The following is a 20199-nucleotide window of genomic DNA, read 5'->3' as shown; positions in this document are numbered from 1 at the left end:
AAGGGTAAGGGTTCTAGCAGAAATGTTTCGAGCTATTTGGATCCTGCCTAAAGGGGGAAGTGGGTGAGGGGTCTTCTGGAGTCATGCTTGCCTTGGTGGGAGGTTCCCTATCTGAGTCCCAGAGGCTGACTACCAAGCATCACTCAGCTCAAGTCTATCTTCCAGATGGGTCTGGTCAATGGGAGAGATGAACAGGTGGTAGGCAGGCAAGAGAAGAATGAGGTCAGGGACCCTCTTCCTGCCTGTTTGGCAGTGGCTCTGGTCTTGTACTGCCAGCATATTTGAATACTAGATAGCAAATGAGAAGAGAACGAAAAGGAAGACTTACTGGAAGTTTCCCACCACTCTTCTGCTACATTTCATGTGGTTAGAACCTAGCTGTGTAAGGGGTCTTTACTCCTGGAGATGGTGTGTGGGACTAAATCTCAGGGTTCTGTTTCTAAGGAGAAAGAGGGAATAGGTACAAGTTGTCTGCTGACTGGCTTTGCCATGTTAAAGACCCTTCAGGACTGGGGTGGACAGAGTCGACTGTGCCTTCTTTCTCCTGGTATCAGGTGTCTAGGCTTTGGTCTTCTTTGGCTGACTTGGCCCCTTCCCTGTGCTGAATGTAGAGCAGGGGACCGTGTGCCCAGTCTCACAGGGAGATGGTAAAGAACCAGAGCAGAGACAAGCACAGACATCTTGGGTCAGAAAGCTAAAAGTGCTATTTCGGGGCACCTGGGTGGCTCAGTTGGTTAAGCGGCTGCCTTCAGCTCAGGTCATGATTCTGGGGCCCTGGGATCGAGCCCTTGCTGAACAGGGAGCCTGCTTCTCCTTCTCCCTCTGCAGCTCCCCTTGCTTGTGCTCTCTTGTGCTCTCTCTGTCAAATAAATAAATAAAATCTTAAAAAAATAAAAGTGCTATTTCAAACTTACTCTTCCTACCTGTCCTCTTAGTTATGATGGGATATAGGTTGCTATAGTGATGGGAAGATGAGGGAGGGGATGCGGGATGCTGAGGCTGCTTTCACTTACACGTAAAAGTTTGTAAAAATTTCCTCCAAGGAGCTGGACTTGGCATAAGGTAAAGCCTGCGTCTGGATGCCAGAGGATTTGAGAAGATTTCCCAGGTTTCTGTCCACCAAACAGATCTTACAAGAAGCCAGTGCTGTAAACTGGGGAGTCCGGCAACATTCCAGGAGGGGGGATGATTCTGTGTAAATCCTAAAGCACTGGGATGAGCCAAGAAAGCTCCCTGCTTTGGACTTGGGAGTGGGGGCAAGAAGAGGGGTGGTCAGGAATGCAACCAGGAAATGGCCATGTCCCCTTAGTACGAATGGACAGTGGTGGTGCAGAGCTCAGGCCCTGGCATCTCCTGGGGTTGGATCCTTACTCTATCACTTTTTTGTCGTATGACGTTGGAATAATTTCTTTCATTTTCTGAGCCTCTGCATTCTCACCTGTACATGTGGATAATACCAGCTCCTGAGAAATGCAAGAGGCAATGCACAAAGTGTGCTTATTTAGCCCGGTGCCAGGCACATGGTGTGGGTTCTACTGGTGGTTATCTTACCTGGCATTTCCAGGTGACGAGAGTCTTGGTACTCCAGTGTGTAGAGAGTTACAGTCTTTTTTTTTTTTTTGGAAATTAAGAAGCACCCCAGGAGCAAGGAAAGGGTGAGAGTGGATGCAGGGTGTTGTGGCAAGCAGGTAAGGAACCAGCTCCCTTGCTCCTGAATTATTCATAGAAACAGGCTTTGAATAATTGGAGGCCATTTTTCATTATCATTATTACCCAGAGAAATGACTCTGTAGCTAAATTTTGAGACTGGGAAATACACTTGATTCCGTTTAGATTGCTTTCTTAAAAACTGCTTAGGGATAGCCCCAAATCAGCACCTCATTTTGGGACCTGTGAATGCAAGGGCAAATAATCCCACCTTGTCAATTATTTCCCAAAATGAAAGGGGAGAGGAGAGAGGGAGGGGGGAATCCAGAGGAATGGGGGAGGCAGAAGGGCTGTGGGGCTCTAGAAGGACCTTGGACCTGATAGGTGTGGGGCCAGCCTGGACAGAGGAGTAGTTCTGTGTGTCTGTGCCTATAGGGGCTCTGAGGAGCATGTCTGGCCATCTGTTCCCATCCCCATTCTAATATTTTATCCCCATCGAGGGATAGGGTACTGAAAAATACCTCTGCTCCACCACTGGGTCACCTTGGGCAAGCCCTGTTCCTGGCTCCATGCCTCAGTTTCTCTTTCTGAGAAATGAGGCTGAGAATGTGTCTTTTGCAGAATTGGTGTGAGGGCTAAATAAGATGATGGACATAATTTGCCTGGCACCGTGCATGACCTAAAGGAGATTAACTTTTTTTTTACCCAATCGTAAAAACGGTTAGAAAATCTGCCCCTCCAGGTGCTAACTCCCTTTAGAAATCTAGTCCATGGGGTTAAGTATTGCCCCTTCTCAAATGTAGAGAAAGATGCCCCTGTAAGGTAAGAGCTAATGCCTTTAGTCATAATAACCAGTTATCTCTGAGGCTGGAAAGGGGTCTCTGGTTCTTAAGTGTATTGTGGGCAGGCAATAGAGAGGTGAGGGTAGGGAGGCCAGGGGTGTTGAGGAAAGATGGAGAAGGCCACTTAAAATGGAAGCAGAGATGAGCCTGCAGCTTGACACTTTTGGCAAAGGCCAGTCTGAAGATGCTCATGCATACGCACGCATGTACATCCATGTGCCCATGCACATGCTCAGGCACATGCATGCACACACACCCATGTGCACGCTTATTTGCCCAGTCTGGGTGTTTTATGAAGCCTTCTTGCACTACCCGTCTCCACCCACCTGCTCCAGCCCAGCTGACCCAGTTCACGGTGGATGCATTCATATCTGGCAGATGAGATGTAAGCAGAGGTGTCATATGTTGGTTTCTGGGAAACTGCCTTAAGACAGCTGGCACATGCCCTTGGATGTAATTGAATCGTTGTCTGGGAGGTTCATTAGGATTACTTCTGTTTGTCTAATGAGTTAATAGCTCTCAGGGAAAGGAACACCTCTCTATGTCATGCCCCCTGTCTCCCACCCAGGGTCAAGCCCAGGGCTCTGGATGTCATCAGCCTGCAATACTCCACTTGACTAATGAATGAGAGCAGATGCCACTCACTGACATGTTTTGAACCTGGCTAAGCACTAAACCTGGGGACCCTCTGAGTGAAGAGAGCTCAGGCTGGAGGTGAGCAAAGATCAAACCCAGAGCATGGATCAAATCTGAAAAAGAAAGAAAGCAGGGGCTCTCCCTTGCCCCACTCCCAGAGAGAGCCCTACCCTGCGGATCTTTTCTATGCCAATTCTCTCCATTCCACTCCATGGGATAACTTCATGCTAGGTTCTCCAGCCCTCCCCTCCCCACTCCCTTCCCTACCAAGGAAGAAGGTGAAGAAGCTGCCATGGACTGAGTAGTACAGGTGTTGGCCACTTGATGTCATTCCCAGAGACCTGCAGAAGGCAAAGCCTTAACCGAGCAGGATAGATGCTGGGGGGTCACTCAGCCCCTAGAGGTCCTTTCCAGAGCCCCTGCTCTAGAAAACCACACAGCAGCTACATCTTCACACTAAAGTAAGGCCTTTGGGGGCTATGGGTTGTACGTGTCTGGGTGGCTCTTTGCTCTAGGCAAAAGTTGTCATACTTCCCTTCCCTCTGTCAGGCAACCAAGATATCAGATGTCATATCCAGACAGCCCGGAGTTTGAATCCCAGTTCTGCTGCTTCTGAGATGTCACACAGCCTCTATCGGGGTGCATTTTGTCCATTTGTGAAACCAGGGTCCCAGGAAAGACTTTTCCCTGGATGATCCTTCTTGCCAAATGAATCCTTTCCTCTGCCACTCTAGGACTAGACTAGCCACTTTGTGGCCACCCATGCATAGCCAGAGAGGATGCTTAGTTAAACTAAAGTACTAATTAAACTTCTTGTATCTCATGGCAGAGGTAACAGGTTGTCCTCTAAGATGTATTTTTCTGTCTTCTATAGAACATCTGATTTTCCTCTGGGCATGTGGCCAACCAAATAAAGATCATATTTCCCAGCCTTCTTTGTGGATAGGTGTGACCATGTGACAAAGTTCTAGTCAAAGTGATAGAAGTGGAAGTGCCATTTGTCAGTGTAGGAGCACCATCATTAAGGAAGTGGGCACACACTCATTGCTCCTTCTTTTTTCTTTCTTTCTTGTTGCCTGGGAGACATAGAGGTGATGGCTGGAGCTCTAGCTGCCACATTGAGCCATTAGGATGTGACCACACTCTAGAGATGGTATAGCAGTGAGATGGCAGGAGCTTTAGTGTGTGAGGGTTTTATGGAGCAGAACCACCATACCAACCCTAGATTACTTATCTCTCTAAACTTTTATGTGAGGGAGAAATAAACTCTTATTTAAGTTATCTTATCTCACCTTAACTTCTTGGCTTATAGCTGAACCTAGTAAAAACCAATTAAGAAACTGAATACATTCTTACCCCTAGCTACATATTTTAATCACCTGGAGGACAGTTTGAAAAAAAAAAAAAAAAAACGCACCCCAGACAAAAGACCTAGACTTTCTGGAGGTAGAGTTGGGGCAGAAGTATGTTTTTTAAAGCTCCTCAGGCAATTCTGATATGTAGCCAAGGATGAAAATCACTGCTTTCCCTCAACCAATGCATTTGTTTCAAATCTCTGCTCCCAGCTCCCCAGAGGGAGAGTAGGGGCCCTTTTGAGGAGTTACTTAACTCTGTGCTGGTATTGGAAAGGGCTTGGGATGGCAATACAGAAGTTACTTCTGTGTACCACTGAGAAGCTCTGTGAAAAGGGTTCTGTGGTCAAATAGGCCCAGGTAACACATTAACATATGAAAGGCTCTGAGAAGTACTGAACAAAGAAAACAGAATTAACTTTGTTAAATCCACTGTTTTCCAAACCTATTTCCCAAAGTTCTCCCTCCTTTTTCTTTTTTTTCTTGCACAGTCCATATTAAAATCCTACAGAAAAATTTTCATGTTGGTTTGGGCAAAGGCCAGAGATGTAGCAAAGATTTGCTTTGGGGATACTTCTGGGATTTTCACAGTTGGTATTTTCCTTAGATTCATCCATTGGAATCTCTGTTTGTAGACTTGAAAACATAGGTCTGGGTTCTAGGAAGTGAGAAGAGAGAAGAAAAGAACCTTCTGTCTCAGGAATAGGGTGGGAGAAGCTGTCTTAGAGGGTTTCCAGGTGTCCAAAGCCTGCTCTGGCATTGCAAGTGGAGGCTTAGGGCAGGGTGTCATCCGAAGCTACTCAGGAGGAGGGAATCCACAGATGGGTTGAGGGAGCCCATAAACCTTGTGAAATGATCTGACACATTTACTTCTGGGTTCTCCTAAAGGAAAGTAGAACCCTCTGGAGGGGCTAACACTCAAAAATTTGAGAACCACTGGCTCAGAGAAAGCCCAGCTTTCAAGAAATTCAGAAGGCTAAGCTGATCAGATTCAACACAAATTACCAACATGCTGCTCTGAGGCTGTGCTACGGGGGGTGAATCAGTACATGGAGGAAACATGCCCCTGTCCTTGGTTTTGGCTGGGCTGCTTCAGGAGTATTATTGCTGATTCTGGGAGTCCCTGATGGAGTGGTGGGGGCGAAACTCTGGGCTTCCCAGGGGTGGTGGAGCCAGGATGGTAGAAGGTTGAAGAGCAGCTCAGGAATCTGGGGAGCTTTGTCCAGAAGACAGGTTCAGTCGTTCCCATCTTTATTTGGAACAATGCTCTCTCTCACTCTGGATTTGCTTTAATTCCCAGAAAAGAATTCCTCCAACAAATGTCATCTGTGTTTGCTGAATGACACAACTCAGGGAGTTTCCAGAAGTGGAGTTGGAGCTAGGGGGACCCGTGTACCCCTAATGACCAGGTGTGCTTATTAGGTGGGGGCAGATCTTGAGGCTTGGTTCTGGCTCAAGGAAGGGGCTTTATAGGTCAGGAGACAGAAGGGAAATGGAAGGTCAGGCCCATCCCAACTGGGTCAGTGTTATGAATGGGTGCCCCTAATGGGAAAGTTCTTGGGAAGCTGGGCTTTGAGATGAAAGACCCTGTCCACCTTCCCTCCACTTGCAGGGTAAGACTCAGATCCTCTGCATGACTAGCAAAACCCCACATTGTATGGTACCTGTGTCCCCTTCAGTCTCATTGCCCTAGTCCTGTCTCTGGCGTTCTATGATTCAGCAATGGCAGTCTTCCTTCTGGTCATATAACGCACCTTGCTTCTTCCTGCCTCAGGGCCATGACACATGCTGGAATATTCTCTTCTGCTCCTTCTGGTTGACTCCTACTCATTCTGTTGGGCTCAGCCCAGGATGCCTTCTGCCAGAAGTCTTTCTCAGGCTTCTGCATTGCACAATTTTGGTGGGAGGCATCATTTGAATGGTCTTTCATATGAGTGGCAAGCCCTGGGGTACAATCACACAGGAAGTGCTATAAATAAGAAATAAGGGCTCCTGGGCTGTGTACTGCTGTTTCCTTGCCCTTCCCAGATAGGCCAGCTGATCCTATTAAATGACACTCTCATGGCCTATGTCATAGTTATAATTTTGCAGCTCTTTGAGTTCATCATAAGGTCTGTCTTCTTTGCTAGATTCAAGCACCGTGAGGGCCAGATGATGCCTATCTTGCCCTGGAACCTAGCCCAGGGTCTGGTGCAGAGTAAGTGCTAAGCAAATGTTTGTTGACTAAATGAGTGAAATAACGGAATGATGAGAAGAATGAGTTGCAGTGTTCTGTGCAGCATGGATCCAGAAAAGTAGCCTTGCCGTTCTCCCCAGAGGCTTATTTCTGCCCTCCTTCGATGACTAAGGCATCTGATATGCCTACACTGTCTATATATGAGGGGATATGGGGGGAGGAGTATGTGAATGTGTGTAAAGAAGGGTCAATAGGAAAAGGAGTTAAAATATTAATTAATCCAAGCAGAAAAGCCAGTCCTATGCAATTTCTTCTTCTCCTTCTTCTTCTTCTTCTTCTTCTTCTTCTTCTTCTTCTTCTTCTTCTTCTTCTTCTTCTTTTTTTTGGTATTCACTCATTTATCAACTAATCAGTGCATACCACATGCCAGAAAATATACTGGGCAATGGAGAGGGATTCCAGTAGGAATAAGACATTGTCTTGTCCTGAAGGAACACACAGCACAGTAAGAGAAATAGGATATTTATAGTAACAACCACCCTACCAGTGATAAGACACCTGCTGGTTTTTAAACAGTCACTGTACACCAGATACATGCTTTAAGATACTGGCCCCTTCATTTTTTTTCAACAACCCTCTGAGGTAGGAATACTATTCCCATGGATTAGGAAATTAAGGTAGAGCCATCTTCTAGGGCCGCACAGCAAACTTTACTTTCTAAACTCCATGCCGTGCTGTTGCAATACAAAGGAGAACAGAGGTGTCCACAGAAACACAAACATTGCCATGGGAGTTTAGAGGAAGGGCTCCCAGGTGAGCTCAGGAACCTGGGAAGGCTTTGCAGAAGAGTAACATTTGAGATCGCAAGTTAGGGAGGAACTGGAGAGCTGGCACTTCTCAGCAGGGGATGGTGGCAGGATGGGTGGCCTGATGGAGGTTGTCATGGGGAGCAAAGGCAGAGGGATGAGGAGGGCAGGGGGTACCTGGGGCCACAGAAGGCATCTCCATGTGCCTGGAAGTGAGGGTATATGAAGAACAGGACCTCAGAGAAGGGGAGGGTCCAGTCTGAGTAGGATCTCAGGTGCCACTGAAGGCCTCGTGGTGGGCTAAGAGCAGGGGACAGTGAGAGCAATGAGGTCGCAGTCTGCCCTGTGCTTGTGGTGCCTCTGATGTGAGGGGGACAGGGAGGCACCTCTAACTCAGCCAGGTGAGTGCTGGCTCTGTGAGTCTCAGGTAAAGCTGCTCACTGGGGGCGGGGGCAACACTGACTCCGGGGATGCTCCCCTGTTACCCCCAGGAAGCTCTTGACAAGGCTCTGCGCTGCTCAGGCCCCCCCACCCCCACCGGGGCCAGCAAAGGCCAATGTCATCGAACCGAGCAAGTTCTCCGAGCCTACTGGACCAATCACTGGCAGGGTGGGCACCCCCACAAGGATCCTTGAGTATCCATGCCTTCCCCGGCACAGACTTTACCCCCGTCAAGTGACGTCCTTGCTGGCTTCCACCAAGACTTTCTGGTACGCCTCAGTTAGAGGACCATGGAGGGGGGGATGGGAGGGAAAGGGGGGGCTGTGAACGCCTCCCCTGTGCCAGGGACTGCGGCAGAGGTCTGGGGAAGGAGGTGGGGGGGTGCTGAGAGCAGCTCAGGGAACATATGAATTTTGTCATTATAAGTGAAGATTAAACAGTGGAGAGAATGGGGCTTTGCTGGCAGCCACTGGATTAACAGCTTGTGGGTTTCAATAGTCAGTTAGAGCTGCGTGTATGACGCACGGCGCCAAGCCTGGCTCTCTGAGCTCTGCCGTGGTCCCTGGAAGTGGTTGAAAGTCAGAGGGAGGGCGATTTGCAGCCTGAGGAGGCTGCCCCTGGAGAGGAATCGGGGCTCCTGGCTCCTGTAGCAGCAGCCGGGGAGATGAGATCCTGCCGAGTTCCTAAAACCAAGAATTTGGGTTGCTAAGCCCCAAGAAAAGGCAGATTCTATTTTCAGGCTGGTGACTGAGAGGAACTGGCTCAAGAAGCAGCAGCAGTGCGCCGCAGCGAACGGAATAAAGCTCTGAGTCCTCGGCCCAGAGCCCTAGCCTTCCCCCACCTCCCCTGGGGCCTCCCGAGCCCATTTAGAGTTCCGCCTCCTGGGGCCCCTCATGGGCCTGTCCTCGCAGGACCCACCCACCCCACCCCCTCCCCATGGTGCAGCGTTTCTGCCCCAAGTGCCTGTCCTTGCTTTCACCTGTCCAAACTCTTCGTGCTCACCAACCCCAAATGGAACATATACTCCTCGCACCAAAGGTTTCTGATGCCCTGTTCCTCTCCAGGTGGGAAGACACCCTCTGCCCCTACAGGAGCATCTGCCTTGTGCCATAACGTGTGGATGGCTGCTACATGACTCTTATGAGGCTGTAAGCTCCAGAAGGCAGATGGCGCATCTGGGCTTCTCCACGTGTCCTGTAGCATGTAGAGCACTTGGTCAAGTACCTTACCTGTGGCCACCATATCCCATACTATCTGTTCATTCTTGGCTTTCCCATCACATTTTTTGACCCACAGTAGCTAAGTCACTGATTCCCAGTGTACCATGAACTTTCACATCTCTGGGCCCTTCATTCATTCGTGCATTCGACATACGTTTTCAGAATGCCTGCTATATGCGAGACTATTCCAAGACTCAGGGGTGAGCATGTGACCCAGACCTGGCTAATTAGAGCATTCCATTCTCCTAGCCACAGAGATCGGTTACATACAGACGAGCAGGTGACACAGTCACACCATTAAAACTCAAATCCAATACTACTGTGGGCACTCTTGTGGAACCAGCATGTGCTTTCCTCTGGAGTTGCTTAACAACAGGTATGGAGCTTCTAGGGGCACCCATGAGTAGTGAGACTCAAGTCCCACCAAGGAAAGCAGATCTGAAAGGCAGAGACCTGGAGACTCCTTGTGACATCCATTGAGTACCTAGATCCAGCATATGCCAGAAATACCTTTAGACTTTTCAGTTCTACGAGCCAATCAGTCCTGCTTCAGCCAGTTTAATCGGAACTTCTACAACATGCAACCAGTGCATGTTGTTACCATTTTATTTTCATTCAAATAAAGGTAATACATTGGCCTTCATGGATGTAAAACCAGTCTTTTATTTTCCTGGTGGTTCTAAACCCGAGTCAGGAACATCCTTTGCTTTCTTGCTGCCGGGAGTGTGGTGGGTGCTGGTGGAGGGGTTGTTTGCTTGTCTGCCGTCATCTGTGCCTGGCCTTCAGGCCTCACCTGGTTGGAGCCTCCTGCATTGTCTGGAAGCAGTCCTGACATGGGCCCCCTTTCGCATCTCCTGGAGAGCATGGGGTTAGTAGCACACACAGGGTGAATGATGGGCTCGGGCAGTGGAAGGAAGCTGATCCCGAGGCCATAGCTCATTCTGGTTCAACTTGATTAATAATTAGGTGTTAGTATCCCATAGGATTTGATCATGAACAGTTTTGGATTTCTTTTCGTATTGGGTGTATATTTTTGTCACGACTGCTATTGTTTTTATACTGGGTTTTACTTTAGTTGCCATCCCTCTTCTGCCTCTTGAGATCCGGAGGTCCCATCATTGCCCCAGGGACTGAGAATGTTCCTGCACATTTAACGAAGTCTGCTACGGGTGTATTTTTAGTTGGCTTGTTTGCATCTGTTCTCTCCCTGTTCTCTGCCTGATTGACACCCGCTGGGTGAGAGGCACAGGAGCAGAACTTTGCTCTGGGAGTGATTTGGCTACAGTGGCTGGCTTCACAGCACCCCTGTTTCTAGCCTGTGCGGATGCATGGAGATTTCCATCTCTGTTAGCTCGCCTAGATTCTTACGTTCAAATGGACTGCTGGGAGATGAGTTGGGCTTATTTACCAACTCTTCATGGCTAGTGGATCAGAGAAACGAGAGACATCATGGTTTGAAGCCCCTGCCCCCCTAGGTTCAGGGCAATCTGCTGGAGAGAGGTATTTTGTACTTGTCTCTGGCATGGAGAAGCTTCTCATGGCAGGGACAGGGTTTGCAGACAGCCCTGGTTCTGTGTTGGAGCCCCCTGCAGCCCTTTGCTAGAAGCAGAGAGCCCTGAAGAGGCTCAGGGTCTGAGCAGGAAGAAGATGGCACACCCTTAAGAGGAGGATTGAAGAGAGTACAGTGAAGGGACAGGTCACAAGGGTGAGGGTTTGAAGGAACCAGCAAGGGATGGAAAACACCTTGGGACTAAGACCAGCAAGAATCTCTTCCCATACTTGTCCCCCACCCGACATGAGGCAGAAACCACACCCCAAGCAAGTGACAGTTGCAGAAGGGCTGCCAACAGGAGTTGTGATTTTCAGTAGAGCAATGCAGCTGTTGTTAATTTGGGGCTGGGCTGCGATGGAGCTGGAGGTGAAGGCCCAGCCTGCTCTGGCCTCTTGTCCTCAGGTTTCCTGCTGGCCTGGCTGAACCCAACCCAGTGCGTGAGGAAGTCTCATTGATGCAGTCCATAGATGCCAGCCTCTGGGGGGCACTGAGCAAGGTGGAGGGGGTGGAGAGTGCATCTGGAAAGAAAAACAGCTCCCAAGCTTATCTCCTGTTTCCTACAGGGCTCTTGGAATGCAAGAAACAGGTCCACTCATGGTCACCCCCGGGGAGAAGCACGTGATGGGATGGAATCTCAAAGGTAGGAATGCAGGGGGCTGTGGAGTTCTTAAGAAGATCTCTTAAAGAGTTCCCTAGGGAGACTGTGTGTGGATGCTGCATGAGGTGGCAGGAGGAACACATAACCTGCTATGTCCTTCTGTACCCCGGGCTTGACCTTCAGCCTCATGGAAAAGAGGCAGTGCTGAGTGGGTTAGTGCAAAGTCTCACATAGCTGGACTTTGCACAATGTATAAAGCCCAATGTGTAGCTTTTACTGACTCCCCCTCAATTAGAAAGTAATGAATGCTCATTTCAACACACCTAACAGCACAGAGCCCTGCAAAGGAAACGGCGGACTCCTCCCTCCATCCCCTAAACTGAGAAAACAAACATTAACGGTTTGGTGTCTATACTCTTCTCCACTCTCAAACACATTTAAATGTTTACAAAATACCCCAACAGGTATTTTTCTTCAAATGTAGGATCACACGACGTGTATCAATTTCCCCCACTAAAACTGACATGGGTATCTTTCCAGATCAATGAATATATATAGCTCCAACTCATCTTTTTAAAATTGCTTCCTAATATTTCATAATATCCATATGTAAAGATTTTGCTAGAAAATTGCACTTCTTTTTCAGTTAGCCAACCTACAGTTCTCGGTGACCTATGGGTCAAATCTCCATAAGTACGACCCGTTTTTGGTCTTCAAGTACTTCTTGTCTAGTTAGTGCTGTAAGAGTGGGCATGGGGCAGAACTCATCGTTCAAGGGAGCCTGCACATGGCACATGGGTGGCGCAGGATCTAGTTGCTTTCGGGGAAGTTTTGTGGGCTGCGAAGGCCCCATACAGAGAGAGAGGATGGTGGTTTGGACTGGTCATTGGAAGGAAGAAGAGTCGCTGTTGCTATTTTAAGCACATGCCACAGCATCTATTAGCGACCGACAATATGTTATGAGGAGGAGGGTCCACTGCGTCTGTGCTGAGGTGAGACAGCAAGCGTTGCTAGTGACATTGTTTGGATGCAGAGAGAGAGGAGCTAAAGTCATGCCAAGTTCTTGAAATCGGTGGGACGTTTTCAAAGGAGGTTAATTATCCCTCTTGCCCATCACCCTTTCACATCGCAGTTCATGTAACAAACTGTTTTCATTGAAAGCTCACATGTCAACTTGAGTCTCATCTGTGTCCAAATGATCGCAAATTTGAAATCAGGCATGTTGCTGTTAATGAGGTTTGACGTGATGCCCATTAGCCAGTGAATAGCTCCAACTCATCTTTGGATGAGTCCGCTGCGCATCCCACAGGCATCTCAGCACGAGCTGAGGATCAGTTCCCTGCGTAGCAAAGAGAGCCCTCGCTCTCTGGGTAGCATGGGAGAGCGGAGACCACGAGCAGCCTTCCCTCCTGGCCATACACTGGGTTCACCTGCCTTTGGCCTGGCCTCCCTCCAGCAGACCCCTTACCCCGCCCCTCTGCTGCCCCTCACCAGCATCTCTGAGGGCATTCTCTCTGCTTCCAGGCAGCCAGTCATTCTCTCGGGCTGCCCATTTGTACTCTCTTCCCAGGCACTTTCCTCTCTACACTTTCTCTCAGGTTTCTGACCAGCTCGTGGATACCACACCTCTTAGAGTCCTTACTGGAGGGCAGCAACCCTTTGATCCAGCCCCAATTTATTTCTCAAGGTCATGGAACACACACTTTCTCTTCACGCCCCTGGCCCCCAGCTCCGAACTCCTGGAACACTCCAGAATTCTTCACCTCCTTACCTCTCTGTTGCTGCAATTCTTGACTCTTCCAAGGTTTGTGGGCATAAAAATTCACCACCCATCTCCAGTGCAAAGTTACACTTTATGACTCTTCATTCAGAAGCCTGAGGAATCATTACAAGCTCTGATGAGGAATGAAAGAGATATGGAACTTGATGCAATCCCCTTTAAATGGGAAAAACTCCCAGTTATGAACCATGTGGGGGAGGCAGATTCTCGCTTAAAGAGGTGGTGCCAGGAATTGCTTTTCCTCTCACGGCAGTCTCTGAGCTGCAGAAATCTCTCCCCTCATTATTGGGAACCTATATAAAAGCCGGTAAACTTTTATTGCAGCCATATTATAGCTTTACTTCAAAACACTGCCTCCCACCCAACACTTGGCAACACTGAAAAATGGATTTCATAGGCAATTTGCAGCTGCCATCCAGGCTCCCTTTGAGCAAGGAGGGCGGTGGGGATTCACTCTGGGAGCCCCTCAGACACACTCTTCTGCTCTAGGCTCACTCCCCCCAGAGCTCCCCTATGGCCAAACCTTGCCTTCTCCAGGGCTCTGCATGAAGGTCATGGTGCTGCCTGCATGGAAGGAAGAGAGAGCATCCTTAGAGTGATGGAGTGGTTCCAAGTGGTTCCCAATTTGGGTAGCTATAAGCAGAAGATACTAGAAGGGAGTTGGAGACTGGCCACAGCAGTCCCAGTTGAAATGGAGATTTTTCAGGAGGAGAGGGGCTGCTCTTTGCACTAGACTTTCACAGGAACAAGCCCCTAGCACCCCTAAGTGACTCAGGCCTTAGAATATGATGGTGGTCGGGGAGTTGGGTGGGGAGCCCTGGCTCTGACATTCAATTCTTCTCTATTTTCATCTTGATTTCCTCACTCAGTAGCTTCATGGCCTCAGGCAGGGATTTCATTTCTCTGCCTCTTGGATATCTCATGTTTTAGGATGAATAATATTCCATTAGAGGGAGAGGTGAGGATAAGCACAGTAACACGGTGGATCTCCCAGTGATGGTCTGAGCATGAAGTGGATGCCCGATTGATGTTGGGCCTGGTCTTCTCTCTCTCTCTCTTTTTTTTTTTTTTAAGATTTTATTTATTTATTCACTAGAGACAGAGAGAGAGAGAGAGGCACAGAGACACAGGCAGAGGGAGAAGCAGGCTCCATGCATCGGGAGCCCGACGTGGGATTTGATCCCGGGTCTCCAGGATCGTGCCCTGGGCCAAAGGCAGGCGCCAAACCGCTGCACCACCCAGGGATCCCGGGCCTGGTCTTCTCATTCTGGACTCAAAATGTTTCTGGGGCAGTCAGAGTTCCCCTTCTCATTCAGTTCTCAGTGGTCTACTTTTGTTCATTATTATTAGAAATATCTCTACCTGTTGAGGCACAATGTCTCTTGCAAGGCCAACTCTATGATGCTGTCCATGGTTCTCTTTTCCATAAATGTTTTGAGTCCAGTATCTTCTCTTGATATTTTCTACATTCTCCACTAGTTGGCTTGGACTATATGAGCTCTTCCAAATGGATATCTGAAATAAAGGCTAAAGTCAATGTTCAAGATGATGAAAGGATGGTTCATACTTTTTAAACATCCCTTGTATACAACCAAATGGGGTCATGTATTGGGTATGCAATAGTGAAGCACTGCCAGTCCTGCCTCAAATGATTTACAACTGACTCTTTAGATCAAGAGTTGGTAAACAACAACCTATGGGACAAATCCATTCCACCATCTGTTTATGTAAATAAAATTTTATTGGCATACACCCATACTCATTGGTTTACAGATTGACTATGGATGCTTTTGCACTACAATGACAGCACTGAGCCTGCAAAGCCTAAAATATCTACTTAGGGACAAATTTTGCTGATCCTTACTCTAGATCATCTGCTGGTATGGTTCAAGGCTCCTGCCTCAGCTCCAAGGGGACACTGAGGAATTAACTCCATGTAATCCACTAGGTAAGATCCCCACCTGAGCCAATCATTTACTGGGAAAACATTGTTACATGCAATACACATATGTGGCATGTGTGCCACATGACATTTACGTTTAGCGTTTATTTTAAGCAATTTGGACCTATCCTGACAAGTTCTTTAAATCTCAAGATTTGTTTCAGGGGTAAGGCCTATCCTGGAAGACCCTCCCAGCTGAAGGAAGACCCAGAAAGCAGCTCAGCTGCCAGCTGTCCTTGATGCTGATCTCAAGCACTGATTGAGTCCAATACCTTAATAAGTAGCATCTTATGTTTGTTAGACACTTCATTGTCTCCAGAGGACTCTAAAATGTGTTTTCACTTGCTTCTGCTATTGTTTCTGGGAGATACACAAAACAGAGTTTTGAATATGCTAATGGTAGGACCGGGAAGAATTCTGGCACTTTCTACACCATGCCTTAGCTATATTTTAACAATTACAGCTTGATTTTCAGCCTCTCATTAAGCCTCTTTCTGTTGACAGATAGGCTTCGCTGGAATGGCAAGATCTTTGGCTTTTATTTTATTCATCTTGTCCAGACCTAAACTTGACTTCTTGACTCCTTAAGTCCTGGGCCAGGCCCCTCCATTACCCCTTCCCCTGTCTGCCCGCTCCTCAAGACTTTGCCTTCTTGTGCTTCCTGCTTAAGTTCCTACCATTCTCTCTATATCAGACAACTTGCCCCCTATTAATACATTCTCTGGATACAAATTTAAGCCTTTAGTTAGTTGTTAAGTGTTCCCTCTTCTTTCATAATAGGTAGTCCTCAGGTTATGGATGTTTACTCACTTTCAGAGAGAAATTATGTGGTCTTTAAAATCCCAAGAACCCCCAGCTCCTGACTTCCCTTTGGAGGATACTTCAGGGTCTTTGGATTAAAGTAGATAATGTCACTTTTGACCAAAACCACAGCTTCATTCCCAGGACCCTGTGGAATGATTGATTTTTAGCATGTGACATTCTGCTGCATGCAAGTGCCCCAGTACAGACCAAGGCAGTACAAGACAATATTGCTTCATTTAATAGAATTAATTGCACCCTAGTGGTGGGGTTATAGCTACCCCATAGAGTACCGATAAATAGTTATTCAGCATGATTGACTGGGATACGCATGGGGAAAAGACAGGAAAGCCAATAATCAGATCCAGTAACCAGAGTCTTCCTTGAGTTAAAGAAATTAGAGTGTCATTACTGGTCACACCCCCAAACTCCTCATTTTAACAGGGAGAGAGCTGAGACTCAGTGTAGAAGAGCTTCTCTGGGGTCTTCCTGGGAGTTAGTGGTATGCCAGATATTAGAACTCAGGTCTTCAGATTTGTCCTGCCCCAACAGCTCCTTATGGGTTCAGAGGCAGTCAAGTGATCCTTCAGGAGAGAAGGGGATGATGGGACTAATTTTATCTGTTTGATTTATTTCGAGGAAAATATTTTGCTCCCTAAAATGATTTGAAAGTCACTGCAGCAAAACATGCTGACTCTTGGTTTGGGAGATTAAAAACCCTTAAAGGAAAACTAAAAAGTCATTATACAATTGGCTTCCATTTACTGAATGTCTCTTGTGTTCCAGGTACTTGACACTCAGTGGCTCATTGAAGCTTAATAACATTCCCATGAGGCAAATATTATGATCCTATTTTAAGTGGGGAGACTGAGTACTGTACAGTTTAAGACCCTAGTCTAAAATACACAGCAAGTGAGGGGAGGAAATAGATTTCAGACTGAGTTCTTTCTGATTTTTCAGCCACATTCATCCTCATCACCCCCAGCTTTCACATCAGCCAGCCTCTTCCGGAGCCATCTCCCTGGGGAGATTGCAGCCTTCCTGCTCGATTGCCAATCGCATCTTATGTCCTTCTAGTCTGAAGGAGATCCTTCGTTTTGTTTCTTTGGGAGCATTTAAAAACAGGACTACAGCAGTTCCTTCCGGTTCTCTCTCAGCCCTACTTTCTCCATCCTCATCTCCCTCCCGCGTTCAAGACTCTCTCCTGTTCTGCAGAAAAGAAAATGAACAGCACGTAGAAGTGATGCATTCATCAAGAATGTAGCTGGTGCTAATAGAGGATATGAATGAGACCCTATTTTCAGATAAGAATCCATTGTTTTTCTTCCACAATTACTGATTCTCTCCCCTGAACAGTCTTCCATTTTTGCAGAGTGCATAGAGGGAATGAGTGTGTGAGCATGGGGAGACAGAGAGGCTGCTGGCTGCTATTTGTGGACAGGTGGAGTGTCCCCTCCCCTATATGCCATCCCTCTGAAGGTAGATCTGACTGTAGCGAGGTTCTTCCCTAAGGAATACTAGCTCTGTTAAGGCCAGAGGTTTCTGATGGTGTTGATATTGGAATAGAGGCTCTTCAACTGGGAACATCTCCAGATGGCAAATAAGTCTTTGCTTCTGAGGAGAAGATGCAGCCATGAGAACCTGCTGATTGTCAGAGGATGGGGCAAAGGCTGCATTATAGCAGGAACCATGTTAGTAGCAGTATCTAGACAGATGGGGAATATGCATATAACCAAGGCTACGTTGCTCCAGAGGCTCAGCATAAAGTCAAGATGAGGGAAGAAGAACCCTCAAATGTAGGCTCACCTATCCTTCTAGTACCTATTATTAGCCACCACCAGAAATTACCGTGTGAGGTCACCCAGTAGAAGAGTTCTCAGCAGGAGATAGTAAAAAAGAATTGGGATCTGGTCCTAACTCAGCTTCAGGCTCACTGTGATCTACAGCAAGAGAGGTCCCCTTACTGAGACTCAGTGGCTTTTTACTTTGTAAAAAGAGAGAGTTGGGTCAGCTAGTCCTTTGTTGCTCACACCTTTTCACCACAAAGGTGACATCCATACCACTCAGAGTATGGAGCTTCTTCTGCTGCTCTCTGGTGTATTTGTTGTGTCTAATATGGTTGTATTGGTTGTGTGTGGCACACGTGTGTGCAGTTATATGACATGATGAGAACAGGGAGATATCAGAACTCTAAGTAGCCGAGTAAGGAGAGATAGGAAATAAAATTTCACCTCTTCTTTCTAGACTTCTGAACCACCCTTGAGTGGGGCCTGGGATGCTGCTTAGAGGTAACCTTCCATTGTCCTAGCTATCCTTGTATCACACAAGGGTAGTCTCTCCCAAGGCTTTCCCCGACACATGTGGTCTGCTCTAGAGAAAGCAGGGCTAACACGGTTAAGCCTTCCTGCTTGTTAGTACCATGTTTCCCTGCATATAGAAGGAACATGTTTTCCTTGGTTAGTGGTGAGAAATTGGTAGAGATTTTGGCTAGCTTATGCTTGAAGATTTCTCAGGGAGGGTCAGCCCATGGAGTTCACTATGCCAATGGGGATTTTACCCTTAGCCGCAGAGGTGGTACCTGTGGTCTGTAACTGTAGGAGGACCACCTATTGGTAGTTCACTAAAGTTCAGGAATAAGAAACCAACCAAATCATACATCTGCCTTGAAATTCCTCCTAGAGACTCCTTGTCCCCTGGTCTTTTTTTTAAATATTTTATTTTATTTATTCATGATAGATAGGGGGGAGAGAGAGAGAGAAAGAGAGAGAGAGAAGCAGGCTCCATGCCAGGAGCCCGATGCGGGACTCGATCTCGAGACTCCAGGACCATGCCCTGGGCCAAAGGCAGGCACTAAACCGCTGAGCCACCTAGGGATCCCCCTTGTTCCCTGGTCTTATAGGAGGAGGGTTGTCCCCATGTTGGGCATTCAGGTTTCTCCCCTCATTTATTTTGAAAACATCTGGGTCTGTACCAAAAATTCCAGTGCTAATGTTTAGTCCCTTTTTGTTGAGGCATTTCTATCATTAGGCTCCTTTTTAAAGAGCAGATATTTGGTGCCTTTAAAAGAATATAGACATCTATGAGTCTGTAATACCTCCATATAACTTAGATTATCAAACCCTCTCCTTCCATTTTACTGAGAATATACCCAAAGAGAATGGTGGATGTAAAGAGCAAAATGTTAGAGGGCACTGCTTTCTTTAAAGCACGAGTTATTGCCTTATGCCAGGTCTGGCTGATGTACATGGGACGGCCTGGGGAACCAGGGGCAGCATCCATAGAGTGGGCATAGAATGAAATATGTATAGCTGAGTGGGCTCGAAAGTAAGATGGGCAGGAGCCAAAAGCAGATACTAATTGCCAACATTTATTGAATATGTAGTATGTTCTAGGAAACTCATATATGCATTAACTCATTTATCCCTGGAACTCTCTTATGAAATAAGTGTCATTATTATGAGTTTCCTCTTATTGATGAGGATCCCAAGGCACAGAGAAGTTAAATAATCTGTTCAAGGTCACACAACTAAAACATGCCAGAGCCAGGATCTGAAAACAGTATCACCCCAGAGCTCATACTGTCTCTCTCTCTCTTTTTTCAGAATTCACAAATGCAAGGCTGTGAAAGAATAAATGTACAGAAAATATCTCTCAAGATTCTATTTGAGGTTTTCTCATCATACTGATATGATCATTCTTTACACTGTACATCTTTTTACTCTCTACAAAGTACTTCCACATCTGTTAATTCTGAGGGATGGGCTGGAGGTAAGGACGGTCTGCAGACTGGCTGGTCAGGGCCTTTGAATGCTGTTGTATAGGACGGAACATCTTGACTAGGGGAGGACCACATCTCTAGAGTTATTGTTACCCGTGTCCCATAAAATTTTAGGCAGGGCTTCCACACTCTCTCTTCAAGCCTTATTCTCTGCTACTTTTCCTGGGATTCATCTGTGAGTGTTGGGGATGGTTAGCAGCCGATGAGACTTGGATGAATTTTAGGGCACTAGATTGAGTTTTCTTTTTTCAAAGTTATGGCCTGGTAATTGAGGGCACAAGCCTAAATTTCGTTGGGTCAGTTTGGGGTGGTGGTGATGGAGAGGGGCAGGATGGAGCTGAGCTCTGTGTTTTTCAGGTGTGGCTTCAGTCCTTCCTTGCTCATTCAATCACTCATTTATTCATTCAAAATGTTTTGAATGACATTGGCCTGGTCACTGTGTGGATCTGTACGGCAGAGGGAAGGGAGAAGAGACCATCCCTGACCTCAAGTTCTCAAGCCCACTGGGGAGAGAAGACTCCCACCAGAATTGGTCTCCATCCAGAGCTAAGGCAGCAGAGAAGGTGACAGAGGGCTCCCAAAGGCGAGAAGAGGAGAGCCGCTGGACAGTGTCAGGGGCTCCTTTTGC

The 20199-nt window shown here is 47.3% G+C and overlaps 2 long non-coding RNA genes across 6 annotated transcripts in view; one reads left to right on the top strand and one right to left on the bottom strand.

Moving 5' to 3' along the window:
- Nucleotides 1-20199, bottom strand: part of LOC144301149 (uncharacterized) — a 42320-nt gene that overhangs the window by 8360 nt on the left and 13761 nt on the right. Inside the window, exons 3-7 of one of the 4 annotated variants that reach the window (XR_013367950.1) lie at nucleotides 15803-15941; nucleotides 14413-14565; nucleotides 13574-13614; nucleotides 13042-13145; nucleotides 9649-11190 (exon numbers count right to left, since the gene is read on the bottom strand). This is a non-coding gene — a long non-coding RNA (uncharacterized LOC144301149). Of the gene's footprint in view, nucleotides 1-9648; nucleotides 11191-13033; nucleotides 13166-13573; nucleotides 13615-14412; nucleotides 14566-15802; nucleotides 15942-20199 lie in introns of those variants that run through there. The other 3 variants (XR_013367946.1, XR_013367947.1, XR_013367948.1) reach the window with 3 other exon arrangements.
- LOC144301150 (uncharacterized) overlaps nucleotides 1-20199 on the top strand; it is a 54900-nt gene that overhangs the window by 29673 nt on the left and 5028 nt on the right. Inside the window, exons 2-5 of one of the 2 annotated variants that reach the window (XR_013367951.1) lie at nucleotides 5778-5886; nucleotides 11236-11312; nucleotides 14920-14998; nucleotides 15146-15474. This is a non-coding gene — a long non-coding RNA (uncharacterized LOC144301150). Of the gene's footprint in view, nucleotides 1-5777; nucleotides 5887-11235; nucleotides 11313-14919; nucleotides 14999-15145; nucleotides 15475-20199 lie in introns of those variants that run through there. The other variant, XR_013367952.1, reaches the window with a different exon arrangement.

This window comes from Canis aureus, chromosome 29 (assembly GCF_053574225.1).
Source record: "Canis aureus isolate CA01 chromosome 29, VMU_Caureus_v.1.0, whole genome shotgun sequence".
Classification (NCBI taxonomy): Eukaryota; Metazoa; Chordata; class Mammalia; order Carnivora; family Canidae; genus Canis; species Canis aureus.
This window is presented reverse-complemented; position numbering and strand designations above follow the sequence as displayed.